We start from the raw sequence: 16,129 nt of genomic DNA, 5'->3' as shown, positions 1-16,129 counted from the left end.
GTCCTTGGAGATGTTCGAACGATGCCCGCCAGCTCGTCGCGGTGCTTGGCACGCCAAAAAGCCTCAGGAAACGAAGCCTTTTGTTCCCCCGCCACGCTTACAGCAATTGGGGAAGATAACGTCCGTCTCCCCGCGGCGGCGACGCCTTCTTCAGCCCCTGCTGTTTTGTTTTGCACTTCGACCGGGAAGGGCTCGGTAATTAGAACCAGCTGTCACCTGGGTCCTCTCTGGGCTGTCCATGACGGCAGGCTTGGGGCAACGGTCGCCGAGTAGAGAGCAGGTACTCTCAGCCACCCAGGAGACACGTGTGCTGGCTGCTTCCGCCGCTGCTTAGCCTTCGCCGTACCTTGCTTAACGACGACCCACGTCTGGTAGTGATTTCTCCCAGACCCGTGCTCTCCGACCTTAACACCGCATCTTGCTTCACGATGACACACGTCTGGAAGTAATCTTTCCAGGCCCGTGTACTACGATCTTAACAGCTCCTCCGCGGCCAGGAGAATCTCGACCGGCCAGTGGTCACAATCATTCGCCGAGGAGAGATGGGCTTGAGATGTAGTGTGGGATGCCTGTCTTGATTTTCTCTGCGAGCACACAGCAGAGTCCTAATCCTCGCACAAGGGAGGCATTAGTCGAAACCAATCACACAACATAGCGCCACTCCCCAGGCAGTGCAAGGAAATTCACCCGAGATCCACCAGGCTGTTAAGCAATACAAATGGGAAGCCTAAAATTCAACTCAGAATTTTGTAGTTGGTGGCCATAAAGCGAAACTACATGTAACCTCATAACGGCCGAAGTCCAACCGCCACGTAGCACGATTTAGGTGTGGTCTCTCAAAGCTTCGTCCCACAACTAAAATTTCGATTGAAAGCGCGCAAAGCTTAAACCACCCCAATATCCTCTGTCACTAAAAGGATCATTAACAGGAAGTTCAAAATTTTGCCCAGCTTGTCCTACACGAGCTTTCCGAGGAAACACTGTCAAAAAGCTTGCTGTCTCGAAGTTGAGAGTACGAGGTCTGTTAGAAAAGTATCCGAGTTTATTTTTTTTGCGAACACCTGATGGATATGAAACAAGCGCGCTTACAGTAGCCGACCTTGAACCCTCGTGCGCATGCACGAATTTTTTCCCGCCTGCCCATAGCGTCAGTCGCTGGGAAGCAGCGTTTGAGTGAGGCAGTGCGCAGTGCTCTCGTCGGTTTTTTGTTGCAAGGAAAACGGCGGAGCGAGAGGAGCAGCGCTACTACCTCAAATTTTGCCAGAAACTTGGCGATAGCCAAGTGGAAACCATTCGGAATATTCAGACGGCTTTCGGTGACGATGCTATGAGCAGCACACAGATTAAGCAGTGGTGCAACTGGTTTAAAGAGAGCCGCACATCCGTGGAGAGAGAGCCACGCTCCGGTCGGCCATCAACATGCCGAAATGACCAGGTAATTGCCGAAGTGAACGCTGTGGTGATGCGGGACTGTTGTGTGACTATCCGAGAAATTGCGGGAGAGGTGGACATCACCAATTTTTCTGAACATTCCATTATCACCGAAGATTTGGCCATGGAGAGAGTGGCAGCGAAATTCGTGCCGAAGCTGCTGACGGTGGAGAAAAAGCAGCTTCGTGTTGAAGTCTCACAGGAGATGCTGGATTCCACAAACAGTTACCCTGACTTCACCGACGCCGTAATCACTAGTTACGAGTCTTGGGTGTACGGGTACGACCTGGAAACCAAATCCCAGTCGTCACAGAGGACGCATTCCACGTCACCAAGACCAAAGAAGGCCCGCCAAGTGCGCAGCAATGTCAAAGTGATGCTGACTGCTTTTTTGACTCCCTCTGTGTGGCACACCACGAGTACGCACCCCACAGGGTCAAAGAATGACTAAATAGTACTACAGCGATGTCCTCCATCGCCTACGTGGTGCTATGCGGCGCGAGAGACCGGAATTGAGGTCAACAAGAAATTGGCGCATCCCTCGCGGCATTGCTCGTGCACATTCCTCTCATATGATTCAGACTTTTCTGGCGAAAAACCAGACTCCTGTAGTTCAACAGGATCCTTACTCTCCTGATATGTCCCCCTACGACTTCTGGCTGTTTCCTAAAATGAAGAGGCCATTGAAAGGAGCGCCATTTCAGAAAAGAAAGGACATTATGGCTGCAACGACAGCAGAGCTAAATTCCATTCCGAAAAGGGCCTTGTCGGAATACTTCCAACAATGGCAGCACCGCTGGGAGATGTCTATGGAGCCCCAAGGAGACTACTGTGAAGGTTATTAGGTTTCTAACGCTCCTGTTATGCCAGTTTTTTTTCTTCGGCCAAAGGTCGGATACTTTTCTAACAGACCTCGTACATTGAAGCATGCAGATATAATTCTACGCCCTGTCATTCAAACCACGTGCCCGTACACTAAGCTCTGGCGGCTTCTTTCCGTCAGAGTCTAGGCTTCTTTCCGTTGGAGTCCATGAACACTATTGGCTACAAATTGTAAAAGCAGTGTTGCAAAACTGCACCTCAAACGCACTCGCCAGACACAGTTTATTCTCAGTTACCTGACTTGTCATAACATCACATTCTGTCTTAGCATGACAGTTCATTTACACATGTGAGTGATCTAAGTTCTTGGCAAAATGAACTAACTTTACATTTCACTCTTGTTTCCCTTTCCTCGTAAAGGAAAATCGCAACCACAACTAAAAAGACCGTCGTTGGTCCTAACAATTTACTGTCCAGGACCCAGCAGAAACTTTCACTGAGCTGGAGCCTGTCATCGCGTGTGCAGTCAACACACACAAAAAAAGGAAAAGATAAGCAAAATTTGTCTCTCCTTTGCGCTCAGGGATTAAGTTTTCAGCCGCGCCCTCCGGGGTCGCGTCCGTCTGACCTTCCCTCGAGCTGCGGAAGCGTGACGAATGATGCCGCCCCTCGCATTAGTCACTTTCTGACCACTGTCTCCGTCTGTGTGCCCCGTCCAGACACTGCGAAAGCCTCGGTAGCGCGCGCAGTACCGAACCCTACAACACAGCAATGGTCTTCCGGCAAGGGGATTGCTTGTCCCCTCTTCCCACTTTGAGCCGGCTGCACTGTCCCCCTTCTTACCAGTCTGTTGACACGGCAGACGCAAACGAGTTTTCCGCGCCCTTTTCAGTAGCCTGGCACTACAAACTTGCCGTGATAGCTTTCGACGTCGTTTCTTTCGCCTGGGCATCGTGCTACTCATTTTCAGGGAATCGCTCGGAGAGTTCTTTACTTTTACCTTTCTCCCCCCTCGAGAGCTGACCGCACTTGTCTCTAGACTACACGACTCTGTCACTTTTGCATGTCGCGACCTTTTTGGGGGCTTACCGCCATTTTCTTCCTTAGAAGACAATTTCCTGGCAGTTTTGTGGGGTTTGTTCTCTGACCTCTCCGCACGCGTCGCACGATCAGAACCTACTCTCTGATACGCAGTGCGGTTCCTTTCTTTAGGCTTTGGAGCCACCCCACCTTTCTTTACATCAGTGACAGTTCGCACTGCTAACTCTAGATAAGAGCCTTTCATTTCTGCTCCGGCAGTGGTGCGCTCCTTTCTCCTAGCTGCGAGCCTCCCGCGTGCACCTCGGGATCAACAACCATCTCTTTAGGTCTCCCATACACATTAAGGGTGCACTTATCTCCGGGCTTACGAGCAACTATCTCCTTGGCGTCGCAGCTACTCACTAACTGTACGCAATCGACCGCGGGACGTTTCACTGCCTCTGGTTTAGGCGACTCATTCCCCTGAGTATTGTCCTCTGTCGTTTGCGCGTCTTCTTCACTGCCTTCGAGCTCACCTGGCTCATCTCTGTCACACACCTTGCGGTGGCACCACTCTGCACAGTTTTGTGCACACTTTTTAAGGCTAGCCTCGATTTCACATTTGGAACCTGTAGATTCGGGCATCTCTACCTTTTCCTTCTCACGTCCGTGCCCCTTGGACGGCCGAACAAACTTTTTCTCGTGGCGTCGCGCTTGTGCAACTCGGCCACGGTCTGGCATGCCTTTTCCTTCAGCTGTCGGGTCGGGTATTCCCTTTTTTCAGCTTTACCTCTTAGCCGGTCGCCCGCTTGCACTGACCCCCGTTTCATGTCAACGCGGTGACCCGGCTCGGCAACGGTTTCGCGTGCCTTTTTGTTACACTCTAGTGTCAGGTTCCCCCCTTTTCCTGCACCTTCTTTCTCTATCCGAGCGTCGCGTCGATCCAGCTCGGCAACGGTCTCTCTGGCCTCTTTGGAACGTTTCTCTGGAGTTGTCGCGTTTGGTTCCCACTCGGGCCGATCACGCGCCTGTTTCGTTTTCGCAGCGTTCAAATCTTTGCATTCCGCGACAGTCTGATGCTTATCGGGCTTTCTCTGGACAGAAGCCACATCGCGCCTGCCTGCTTCCTTCACTCTAGCGTTTGAGTGCTTCGGTCCATTCAGGCAATCTGTCCTAACTCCGAAGTGACGGAATAAAGCTGTCTTTACTGTTCTGTAGTCATCCATATCCTTATCAGACAGGCTCAGAACGACATTAGCAGGCTGAGGCGGCAAAACGAATACTAGCATGTAGCTCCAAATGTCTTTGTCTAATTTAGACTTCTCACAGATGCTTTCAAATTTGTCAAGAAATTTTGAAATGCTTTCGCTTCTCTTGAAAGCTCGCAGCTGAGATTGCGTCACATCCCAGTTTCCCTCGCTAATGCTCCGGTCGATTTTTGCCATTATGCGCTTGTGCTCTGCCTGTTCCGCCTTTTTGCAGAGTTCATGACTACCTTCTCGTGCATGTTCTTGGCACTCTTCTTTCTCACTCTCCGCTTTTGTCGAAGTTACGCATCCTTCATTCTTGGCTGCGCCACGTAGCATCTCAACTCTAAGCTGCATTCTTTTCAACTCCCGCTCCTGTTCCTCTATTTTCCGCTCCTGTTTCTTTATTTCCTGCTTCTCTTGCTTTGCCTTTAGCCGTTGCTCTTCGACTCTTTTCCGCTCTTTTTCCTCTTTCTTTCGCTTATCTTCTGCTTTCTTTATCTTCAGTTTGAGGAGTTCCCAAGTACACTCAATTGTTTCCTCGTCAGCGGTTTCTAATATTGAAATATACCTGCGCTTAAAAGACACGGACTGAAAGATAGAGACACACACTCACTTCCAGCGATGTGAGTGTGTGTCTCTATCTTTCAGTCCGTGTCTTTTAAGCGCAGGTATATTTCAATAAGGAAAACCAACTCGCCCAACAAACCACTCTGCGGTTTCTAAGAGCGACTTACAAATATCGGCTTTCTTCATCTCCTCCTGTACTACCGCACCAAACTCCTCGCACAACGCTAGCAAATCTGCCTCCTGCCATGTCATGAGATCCATGCTTGCTGCTCCTAGCCCCGGCTTTGCTGTTCAACTGTTGTCGTGAGGTTAAAACACACACGCCTCATCGAACAACTTCCCTCGATTCCCAGCAGTTCAAAGTTATAACCCAAACATTTGAAGCCTGGCAAATCTCAAGCAAAGTCCGAGCACTCACCCAAAGAAGCAGCACCACGAAGCATGGTCGATCCAACTGCTGCCAACCAGTTGTTGAAGTTGAGGGTTCAGGACAGGAGTGCCGCTGGGCGAAGAGGCTCGAAGGGTGGCGAGAGGAGAATAGGTTTATTTACATTTCTTACAAGCATAAGAGAACAGAAGTGAGAGACTAAGTGAGACACGATTCTGCCGCATTCGTTGTCGACTTTTATACTCTTCTTGTTCCCCAGATTCCCTAGGTTGAGGACGCCAACGCCGGAGTGGGAGGGGCCTAGAACTTTCACTTGTGCGCACAAACACAGCACCGCACTTAAGGTCACGCCCCCGTCATATGTTCAGTCTGAGGGAAGGAAGGTTGCCGTCGAGGAAGCGTCGACTGCGGTAGGTGATGGTTTCAGGCCAGCCAAAGGTCCCCGCGGGTCACCGCATCTGTTGTTCATCAAATGACACCCGCCGCTCATGGCCGGAAGGCGAGGTCACGAGAAATGCCGGAAAGTGGTCCCTTTGTCCTTAGAGATGTTCGAACGATACCCGCCAGCTCGTCGCGGTGCTTGGCACGCCAAAGAGCCACAGGAAACGAAGCCCTTTGTTCCCCCGGCACGCTCACAGCAATTGGGGAAGATACCGTCCGTCTCCCCGCGGAGGGGGCGCCTCATTCAGCCCCTGCTGTTTTGTTTTGCACTTCGACCGGGAAGGGCTCGGTAATTAGAACCAGCTGTCACCTGGGTCCTCTCTCGGCTGTCCATGACGGCAGCCTTGGGGCAACGGTCGCCGAGTAGAAAGCAGGTACTCTCAGCCACCCAGGAGACACGTGTGCTGGCTGCTTCCGCCGCTGCTTAGCCTTCGCCGTACCTTGCTTAACGACGACCCACGTCTGGTAGTAATTTCTCCCAGACCCGTGTTCTCCGACCTTAACACCGCATCTTGCTTCACGATGACACACGTCTGGAAGTAATCTTTCCAGGCCCGTGTACTACGATCTTAACACCTTACAATTAAAAATGATGTCCAAGAAAGGTGCACCTGTCCATGATGAACGGCGTTCCTGCAACCTTTTCGCGGTTTCGCATGAGTCTTCGTTTGGTACGAATAGTCTTTAATTAATTCTTTTATTAAGAGATTCGCATTACTTACGGCACACAAGTTAAACTGCTCGTCTTCAATTCGGTTTCGAAAAAATTGTAGGGGACACTTAAGCTCCGCCTGAAGGGTATGACGCGATAGCTTTGGTGGTTTAGTGCCCTAGAAGTACCTTGGTTTGGGCTCGTTGGTTCGTAGCCATGTTTAAAACAGAAAGGCGCAAATGGGACGAGCACAAAAGTCTTGTGGCGCTTCTCCTGTTGCATCACATGCCTTTTTTGGCCTCGTCACATTTGCCCCTTTTTGTTTCATACATGGTTAGTGCCCATATATGCACAATCGGTCGTTCTCGGATTTACATTCATTGATCCCTGGGAGTCTTCGTAGTACTTCTGGTGCAGTGATGCAGCGGTTAGGCGATGCGGCACTGCCCTGCGATGGCAGGTGCTTCCACCGGTGGGGTTTGTGCGACTGAGGTTGCTGCTCTTCCCGTGCAACCTTTCTGGGATCATCAGCACCCGAGTGACGGTGTGCTAATTAGGTGCCACTTCGCCCTCATATCGCGGGTTCGGGCCGGAGCAAGCTGAGGGCACTGCCAGCGTTTGGTGCGCGCCTGCGCTCTCGCTCCGAAGGAAGGAAGGCGCAGCTATTCGAAAGCACAAGTGTTTATTACACATTAGGCTGCATTACATAACACTGCACTAATCCCCAGACCTCGGTGCAACCCATAGCCCCGCCGCAGCACCCGAAACCGGGCCCGCGGAGCCGCGCGCGCAAAGCAAAGACTACGTATACGCGCGTGACGGCACAGCTGAGGGGGATCGCATGCCACACGGCCAACCAAAGGGTTGAATCGCGCGCAACGCAACACGAGGGAGGATGGGGTATACGCGGAGCACATCTTGACGACGCAGGTCGCACATCGATGGCTCATCGCACGCCGCCATCGGCAACAGCCGGCGATGATGGAGAACCAGCCAAATGAGGCCCTCCCGAATCCGGAGTGCGTCTGCGCCGCACAGGTGGGCTACACGACTCCGGAGGTTCGGGTCTGCACTGGAGCGTACATACTAGGCGCGCACGTTAAAGCACCCGCGCTCTTTGGCCCCCGCCAAAGGCCGGGGCACCCGGGAGCCATACACTACGCACCTTTCTGCTGCCCGAGTCGGTGGCGATCTCCCCGTTCATGTCCCGCTCAGGGCCTCTCGTCGAAACAACGCCCCCCAACTGTCACTCGGAGTAACCCAATTGGGAAGGGAGGTCAAAGCGGGAAGAACGGAAGGGAGGGTGATTTCAGAAGGGTATATGCTTGGGCTTGTTCGTTCATATTTCAAAAGTAAAAACGTAGCGCAAAGAGACAAGGACACAGAAAGACAGACAACACACGGCGCTAACTTCCAACACTGGTTTATTTCAGAAAGGAAAGTTGGTTTTATATCGACATCAAGACCAACACGACCAGGGTGATATACTGCGGTTCTCGAAGGAGCTTCCCGTGGGAGGACAAGCAGCGTGGCTGCCCGCATTCCGTTCGCGGACACCTTATGGGGGGTCTCTCTAACGAACGAAACGGCAGAAGCGGGCGCACACTCGGGTAGCCCAAGAGTCTCAATCCCCACACCTTTGAAGGCCAGTCATTAATTTAACTGCCACTTGCCACGGTCGTCAGTTTGCTCACAATCTGGTAGGCAGGTTGTGATGACGCCAAAAGGTCACGCGACCTAGGTGGCCCACTTACGTTCCTCCTCATGTACGGCCGGCCGCTGCCTTAGACAAAAGCCCCCGCAACATCTTGCAGTATTCTACAGCTGCCTTACATTTAAAAATCATGTCCAAGGGAGCTATACCTGTCCATGAAGTATGACGTTTCCGCAAGCTTTTCACGGATTTGCGTAACTATTATATTTTTACGAATATCCTTTAATTATTTCTTTCATTATTAGATTCGTATTAGTCTTGGTACCATAGCTAGACTATTAGTGTTTGATTCGGTTTCAAAAAAGTGCTCTTGATACTCATACACCCCTACCTAAGAGCACTGCCTCTTCTTCTGAGGCTAAGCTTCTGCTTTCCATAAGAGGAGGAGAAGGAAAAGAAGACTTCATTCGACCTGCACTAAGGCCCAGTGAAGAGCAGTTGCTCCGCCCAGGGCCGGTGAAGATCTTAAGAGCCAGAGTGAAGCTAAGCACTCCAGGAAGGATTGGGAGGGTAAGGGAAATAAGGGGAGGTAATGCCAGTGTTACATGAGTAGGGAATGTGTTCTTTGTCCGCCTTGATCTCTGGACAGCTGGGACAGTGTGCTGTGTCACGCCATCCGAAGTTGTAGAGCATTAATTGGGTGAGGAGGCGAAGGACCTGTGCTTGTTCTGTGCTCAATCAGGAATGAGGATGGGGTAGAATTGTAGGATTTTCGTTGATGGTCTGGTAGTGTTCAGCTATTTTCTCTTTGTACGTTGCGGTGTCGTCGATTGACGATGGAATAGACAAAGGAATGGAAGGCGCCGGAGAAAGATTTCACGGGCACGTTGATGAAGCAACTCATTCCCCTCGATCGCAGCATGACCAGATATCCAACGCACACTGACTGTAATGTTCGGATTGCTGTCATAGATTTCCACTAGATTGTCATATAGGTGGCTTCCAAGTATTCTGTGTTGCATATTGCAGATTGATTTGCTTTAGACACTATAGATATTGATGTTAGTGGTGTGGCGGCTACTGCAATCGGACTCCCTCCGTGATGTGAGTTCTTGCCACACCCTGTGAACACGGGCTGAATGGCTGAGCAAATTTACAGCTGCTGATATGCCGTTGTCCGACGTCTCGCAAATATTGCCTGTTTTTCGAGCTATGTTTTAAAGCCGCTGCTTGTTATGCGAATGTTACCGCGACAGTTTCAAGCATGACCAACTTCGCTGCATATGCGGGCGTTTTAGTATGCAAAGTTCAAAAACACTAAAGCAGCCGTATCGAAAGTCGCGTGCGCTGCAATGAGGAAAAAGAACCGTGCCGTGGCATAGTTAGATGACGGGCATGGAAAAGACAATGAATTTATGGTAACACATAACCTACCTCTTACTTAAGAAGGAAGTCCTTTCCACCCAGCCTCTATTTTTTCAGCGCCTTGACGTTAAAAGCAGGTGCAGCAGATCGCCTAGAAACAAGTAGTTTTGTCCCACCATTTGAACGCTATCGACGCAGCTCCTGACACGAACATCGTATTTTGCTCGTGTTATCGGCACGAATCGTCCAAGAAACTACTGGTGCAACGATCGCGACATTAGGCCTAATTATTGCGCCGAATTCGGTGGAAAGGCCGGTTGTGTGGAAACTAGTGCATCTGCGGCTCCAAGGAGAGGACAGATGTGACATGAGTGCAGGCGCATGAAGTTTTCGCGGAACACGCAAGCCACTGAAAAGTTTCATTTCCAAAGCTGCTGCAGCCACGAAGCAAAGGGTGCCATGCGCTTCCCAATAAGCAACCTCCACGATGCATTCATCCGTTGTAGGTGTCCTCGCCTGGCGGCAAGACAAATGAGCTTTTTCGCGTCCTTCGGGCTCCGATAATTTCTGTGGGGACCTGAGTAAGACACGGCATAGGGGCATTCCGGGAGGTGCAACTCCTTTTCGGTATTGTGAAAGCAGTCTGTCGCGATCAATGAGGCTTGCGATGTGCATTTTTTCTCACAAGGTCTTTACAAACTAAAATGGTGTCAATCAATATGCCAGGCATTCGCTCTACCTCGTGGACTGGCAGTCATCAAAAAAATTTGGCACCTAAGGCACAAAACAGCGCCGAAACCAAATGAACACGAGATAGACACTGACCCCGGTTCGGGCGCCCACACTACCTGGTCTTAGAAATAATGGGCGCGTTTGTTTTTCAGTCCCGGACAGTCCGGTACTTCTTGCGGACAGGAGTCCGGACAGGAGTCGGGCCGCCTGAAAGCTCCGCCTACCAGTCAGGAAGCTGCCTGCATGGCCATAGCAACATGCTCGTTTTTCGCCTATGGCAGTCCGCGGGCTACTTGGGGCTGCTCGGAAGGCAGCAGACGACAGCTGCGCGCCGCGCTACCAGCCATGTTGAGTTAGACTGTGTGCATTTTGCGCACTTTCGTGTTCCTTGAGGACGATATCGTGCGTTAAACCTTCACATGAGCTCCCTAGCTGCTCTCTGAGCTACCATAAGATTTTTGTTCTTGCATCTTCGTTCTATTTTCTCGAGATCCACCACACACGGACGCGCGTTCGGAGCTTCAAGCGCGTGTGTTTCTGCGTGTCGTCAAGAGGTTCTTGTTCGCCTGTTCTGCGACATGATGTCTGCGCGCTTACCTGAAAGCATCGCAGGTGAACCACTCGTATACTTGAGCAGCTATAGCGTTTGTCGTCAGCATTTGCGCGAAGACTATGCCCACAAATGCTGCGCGCCGCGAGCAGTAACGCCGAGCATACCTCCGAAGCTGAGTTCTGTAATGCACCTACGCTAAGCTGACACTACGGTCTTCAAATCGACTCAGAATCATGATCGGGCGCACGGCATTGCTTCGGCGTCGTGGTGGCCATACGTTGCGTCGTCTGCTATCAGATGACAGCGTCCTGGTACAGTAACCTAGGAGGAGCCCGACTTTGGCGGAGAGTCCGCAAGCGGCCTTTGGTAAGTAGGTCATGTGACCATGACGCTGTGTCAGAGCGGAAGCCGAGGCCTGACAACAAGTATTCCCGGGCTGCAAAAACAAATGCGCCCAATGCCCAATACCAGTGGGAGGAAGGGGATGACGACGAAGAAGAGCAGCGGTGCGCTAAGCGTGACGTGGCCCCGTGACACCGCGCTCTCGCGCAGGTGAAGCGTCAGCACTTCAGAATGGGCAGCCAACCAGGAAGGATGCTCTTGTCCAGTCGGGGCAGCCTCCATTCGCTCTGACCCTTGGAGACCCAGGCGCTCGCGACGTTGGAGCCAGCTGTCTTCGCGGGCAAGGGTCAGGGGCCCCGCCAGCTGGAAGACGCTGCGTAGAACTTCGACGAGGGGTGTTCGGAGACCACGGCCGCTTCCAGCTCGTCGCCCTCGTGAGCACCCTCATGGCACGCACCGACTTCGGCAGCCACGTCGCGAGCTTCAAGGTAAGGCTATATAGAGGCGTACGCCAAGCCCACGAGTAGTAGCTACCTCAGCCATCGTAGCTGCTAGTAGTAATTTGATCAAGGAGGTTCGGAAAAATTGTCGCGGCAGATCTCCTGCGTCAATTCCATGCATGCGGCTGTGTCCACACGAAATACTGTGAGAAAACTACTGAGAATGCTTACTACATTCGAATCGGAGCGAAAGCACGGATTTGTGCTACGTAGAAGTCGACGTTGAGGAGGCAGTGCGGCGGGACCAAGCAGTGGGAATTTGATGAAGACGACGCTCTGCAATGCACATCGAGATAATCAGGCGCCATTTAACACGGAGCGTGTTAGCGGCGGCGATAGCCTAGTAGTCCAGCTGAATGGCAATTCGCGCCACCACGGGTTCGACTCCCAATCATGGATGTTGACACAATTTCATTTTCTCTTTTTCATGGTTTGACCTCTTCCGCGATTGAAGCAGAGGTCCCGTAATGAAGCTTTCTTTTCAAAATAGAAGAAAAAATTTGACGTGCGGCATTATTCCCTGAAAGCTTTTATTCGTGACCGTATAGCCAGCTGTCACAGAATGCTGCACGTCGGATTTTGTTGATGAATGTGTACGCCGCGCTCAGTATGACATGCAACGTGCCGGAAGCGACTTTACCGCTTGTCGCGCCTCACGGGTCTTGAATGCCCTATGGTGCATACTGCAAAAGCGTCACCTCTCGGAATCGCAGCTCGATGCACAATTTTTCAACACCATCGGGCTCGCACTACATTGTGAAGGAAGCTCCGAAACATCTGGTGCATTGCTAGCCATACTGAGCGCGAGAGGGCATGAGTAGCACGATGTGTACCCGATCCGCAATTTTCGTCCCGCTACAGTTCGGTGGGCATTTTCACATCGATTTTTAGGGCGGATATATTCAGGTATGCTGAAATTTTTATAACAAATTGGGTGGCAGGAACAGTGATACGTGCTATGAAATGGCAGCAGTTAGCTTTGACTTGCTTTATCTGAGACTCCTTCGGCGTTCCTTGAAAGCAATCTTTCATGCGTCAGTCTCAAATATCGTCTCAAATGTCTGAAATATCGTGCTGAAACAGGATGTGCGTGCACTTCATAAGCACGTCACCCCAGTGGTCAATGCACAGCCAAGCGTTAGACACGGCCCCGTTATACTGGGTAATAGAGCCTGGCCTGAATCTGCTTCTATTTTCTTAAATCCATTCGCCTCAAGATATGAGGCTCGTATGCAGTGTCATTGCGTGGAAATGGTTCTGTGGTCTTTCATTAAGCTTACCGCATACCTGAGCATACACCATTGCTTGACCCTCATCTCACTCTTCGGATATCACGTCTCATCTCACTCGCATTCTTGGCCCACATCTGATCCTGTCTATTGGCTTACCATGAGGCGTGCTGGTCTTTGGTTATGGAAGCCACCAACAAAAGCCGAGCTCTCCAACCTTCACAGCCTTAAAGCTCTGCTGTCATTTCGCAAGGAGTTTTCATGTGCTTAGGACTTACCTTGAGTCCGAGCGAAGTGCCATGACAGTCCACACTGTCCCAAAAGTGTGTCTATTCTATAGGTTTTGCGCTATGCACAGGCTGCCAAGCAACGTGGGTTGAACCTTCGCGTGAGCCGAAGGGCCCGGTCAGGCCGCCACCGCACGCCCACTGGTGCACCGTTGCGGCATGGACTCAGCCTCCTCAGGGAGGAGAGGGGGTGGCCGCAATGAAACAGGGCTCTAATTTCAGGAATGAGAGGTTTACTGATATCTTGCCCATATGACACTTAATATTTGCGCATCACCGCGCCCCGGGACGCGCCAGAAGCGCACGCTTACTCGAGAGATCACAGGCTTACTCCTGCGGCGTGATGGCAGCGCCCATTGTATACGTCACAATGTGCGCGCAGCCAAGATTGTCCTTCCGGCGCGTCCTGGGACAGGATTATTCTGAAATATTAAGTGCAGTATGAAGACGATCTCAATTAACGTCTTAGTGCCGAAATTATAGCACTGTTCAGAGCCCTGGCCAGCCGCTCTTTTCAATGTGGAGACGGAGTGCCCGCCGCAACGGTCGTGCGGTGACGACCTTACCGGAGCCCTTCGGGTCGCGCGAAGCATCCACCTGCGGTGCTTGGCAGCCCGTGCATAGCGCAGAACCTAGGCAATAGACACACTTTTGGGACAATGCAGACTGTCATGGCACTGCGCTCGGATTCAAGTTATCTCCTAGGCGCATGGAAAAGCCTTGCGAAATCACAACACAGCATAAAAGTGTTTAAGATTAGAAAACTCAGCTTGTTGGTGGTTTCCATAACCATGGAGCAGCACGCGTCAAGGGTAGCAAACTAACAGCACAAGATATGGGCCAAGAATGCGAGAGAGATGAGACAGAATATGTGAACAGTGAGATGAGTGCCGTGCAGTGCGTATTTATCCAAACCATCCATTCCTTGCAGAAAGTCGAAGTTGTGCAGTGACCCAAATGAAAGCGCACTGCTTCAGGAGTAAGGCTTAGTCAGACCTCTCGATGTAACCACAGTGTCGGGTCGCGAGATCGGGACACCAACAAGCTCCGCCTGTCGTATAGGTCGCTGTGCCCTGTGTAGGCAGTCGCGAGCCGCCGTAGATCACAGGAACCTGTTAACTAAATAACACCAGAATTAAAACTTTACGATAGTGGTTTTAATTACACCCGATCTATATCGTAAGTTACGGCTGACCTATTCATTTAATCGACGTGATCTTCTACTCAGCAGTACTTGCAGTGTTAGGCAGTGCGTGTTATTACCGCCAGGGATTATGGCGTACACGAAGCGCTGCTCCAGTTTCCAGACGTTTCTGTCGGGAAATATCGTGCTTAATTTCACAGGACATTTTTCCCGCAATGGGGAAAATGTCCCTGGTGCCATGTTCCTGGCACCAGAAGGTGAATGCAGGACAGCTCCATTTGCATCTTTCGATCTGGTCATCGCAGGGTAGCGCATTATTCATGGACCACTGGCCACCAGCCTTTGACAACATCAACGCTGCTGAATGGAAAGGGCCGGCTGTGCTGTTTGAAGGCGGCGGCTCGTACAAACACCGTGCATTGCGTAAGCCCGCTGCTCCTGCAGTTGCTTCCAGCTCCGTGTTACCTTGCACCGCGTGGGACTGCGACCTGCTAGCTAAACAGGCTATATTACAGGTAAATAACCATGACTTTCTTTCCTGAGACTGTCACCATTCCTCGAGACTAATAAAAAAAAAGAAAATCTAAAAGCTTCCTTTCAAAAGAACATCTTAAAGTTCTCAGAAGAACCAGTGCAAAAGGAGAACGGACAAGAATGAATGAGGACGACCTGCTGGTTGTCCTTTTGCGCTGGTTCTTCTGAGTTAATGGCTTACCGACTAGCCCCAACAACTGTATCTGAAATCTCGCCACCTCATGAAGTTTGGCTGGTTGGAATGCTATGACTAAAGCATAAGCGCAAAAAACGGGACATGTGAAAGAGAGACACAACACGAGAGTTGCTGTTGTCTCTTCTCTCTTGTATGTTCTGTTCCCCCCCCCCCCCCCACCTAATTCTGCAGTAATCTCCAAAAGCTTTCTCTGCGAAACTTATTTCTGGCCACAAACAGTCCCACATTCGTTTATGCCTATTAACGATTGAATTTGCAGCGGGTAATAGCATGTAATTCCCAGCATTCGCGCTCTATAGGAACTATATCCGGGAAGCCTACCTCAGCTGCACGTGGGCAGGCAGCAAGAGGACCAGTGTCGCTACCGGGATTCTTCAAAGGGCATCAGCAGCCGCTTTGATTGTAAGCCACACCGACGGGGTTCCATCTTGGTTTCCGCGCTGTGACTGGCGGTGACCACGGTCGCCCTCGTAGTATACTGCTACGTGATTCTGGAGTTGTCGACAAATAAACGCTGCACCTTGGAATACCTCCGTATGGTCTCGACAACGGCTGTCCACCAGCATTGTCACACTCTTCTCTGTCTGGCTCATGAGTGGGAACCGTTAGAAAGTGACGACACCTGACCAAAACTACGTCCACCCGGATTTTAGCCTCGAAGTAGCCACTAGTAGCTTGCGCCATATGCTTGAAGGGAGGAGTCGGCCGGCTGCTGCGGCTGTATTTTCTAGCAGTGATGCATTGCCGACCCTCCCCACGAAGCGCAGAGAGCAGCAGGGGAAGCAGCGCGCGATGCCCGTGCAGTATGTGGTCAGTGCCTCGTACGGCTCGAGCACAGGATAGAGGCATTGAAAATTTTATTACTCCTACTTTTAGCGTTTCGCTTGCCCTTAAAACAAGCTTGAGTCTTTGACGCCCTGAGAAGTGCTTGGCAAGCAGCGAATGGCAGTTTCGTTCGTGTCATTATGTTGGTCTTGTTTTTTCCTTGTTCTCTTCTTTACTATGTACTACTGCAATAATGC

Source organism: Amblyomma mixtum, chromosome 3, assembly GCF_055824585.1.
Source record: "Amblyomma mixtum isolate Tamu chromosome 3, ASM5582458v1, whole genome shotgun sequence".
Taxonomy (NCBI): Eukaryota; Metazoa; Arthropoda; class Arachnida; order Ixodida; family Ixodidae; genus Amblyomma; species Amblyomma mixtum.
Note: the sequence above shows the minus strand (reverse complement) of the source record.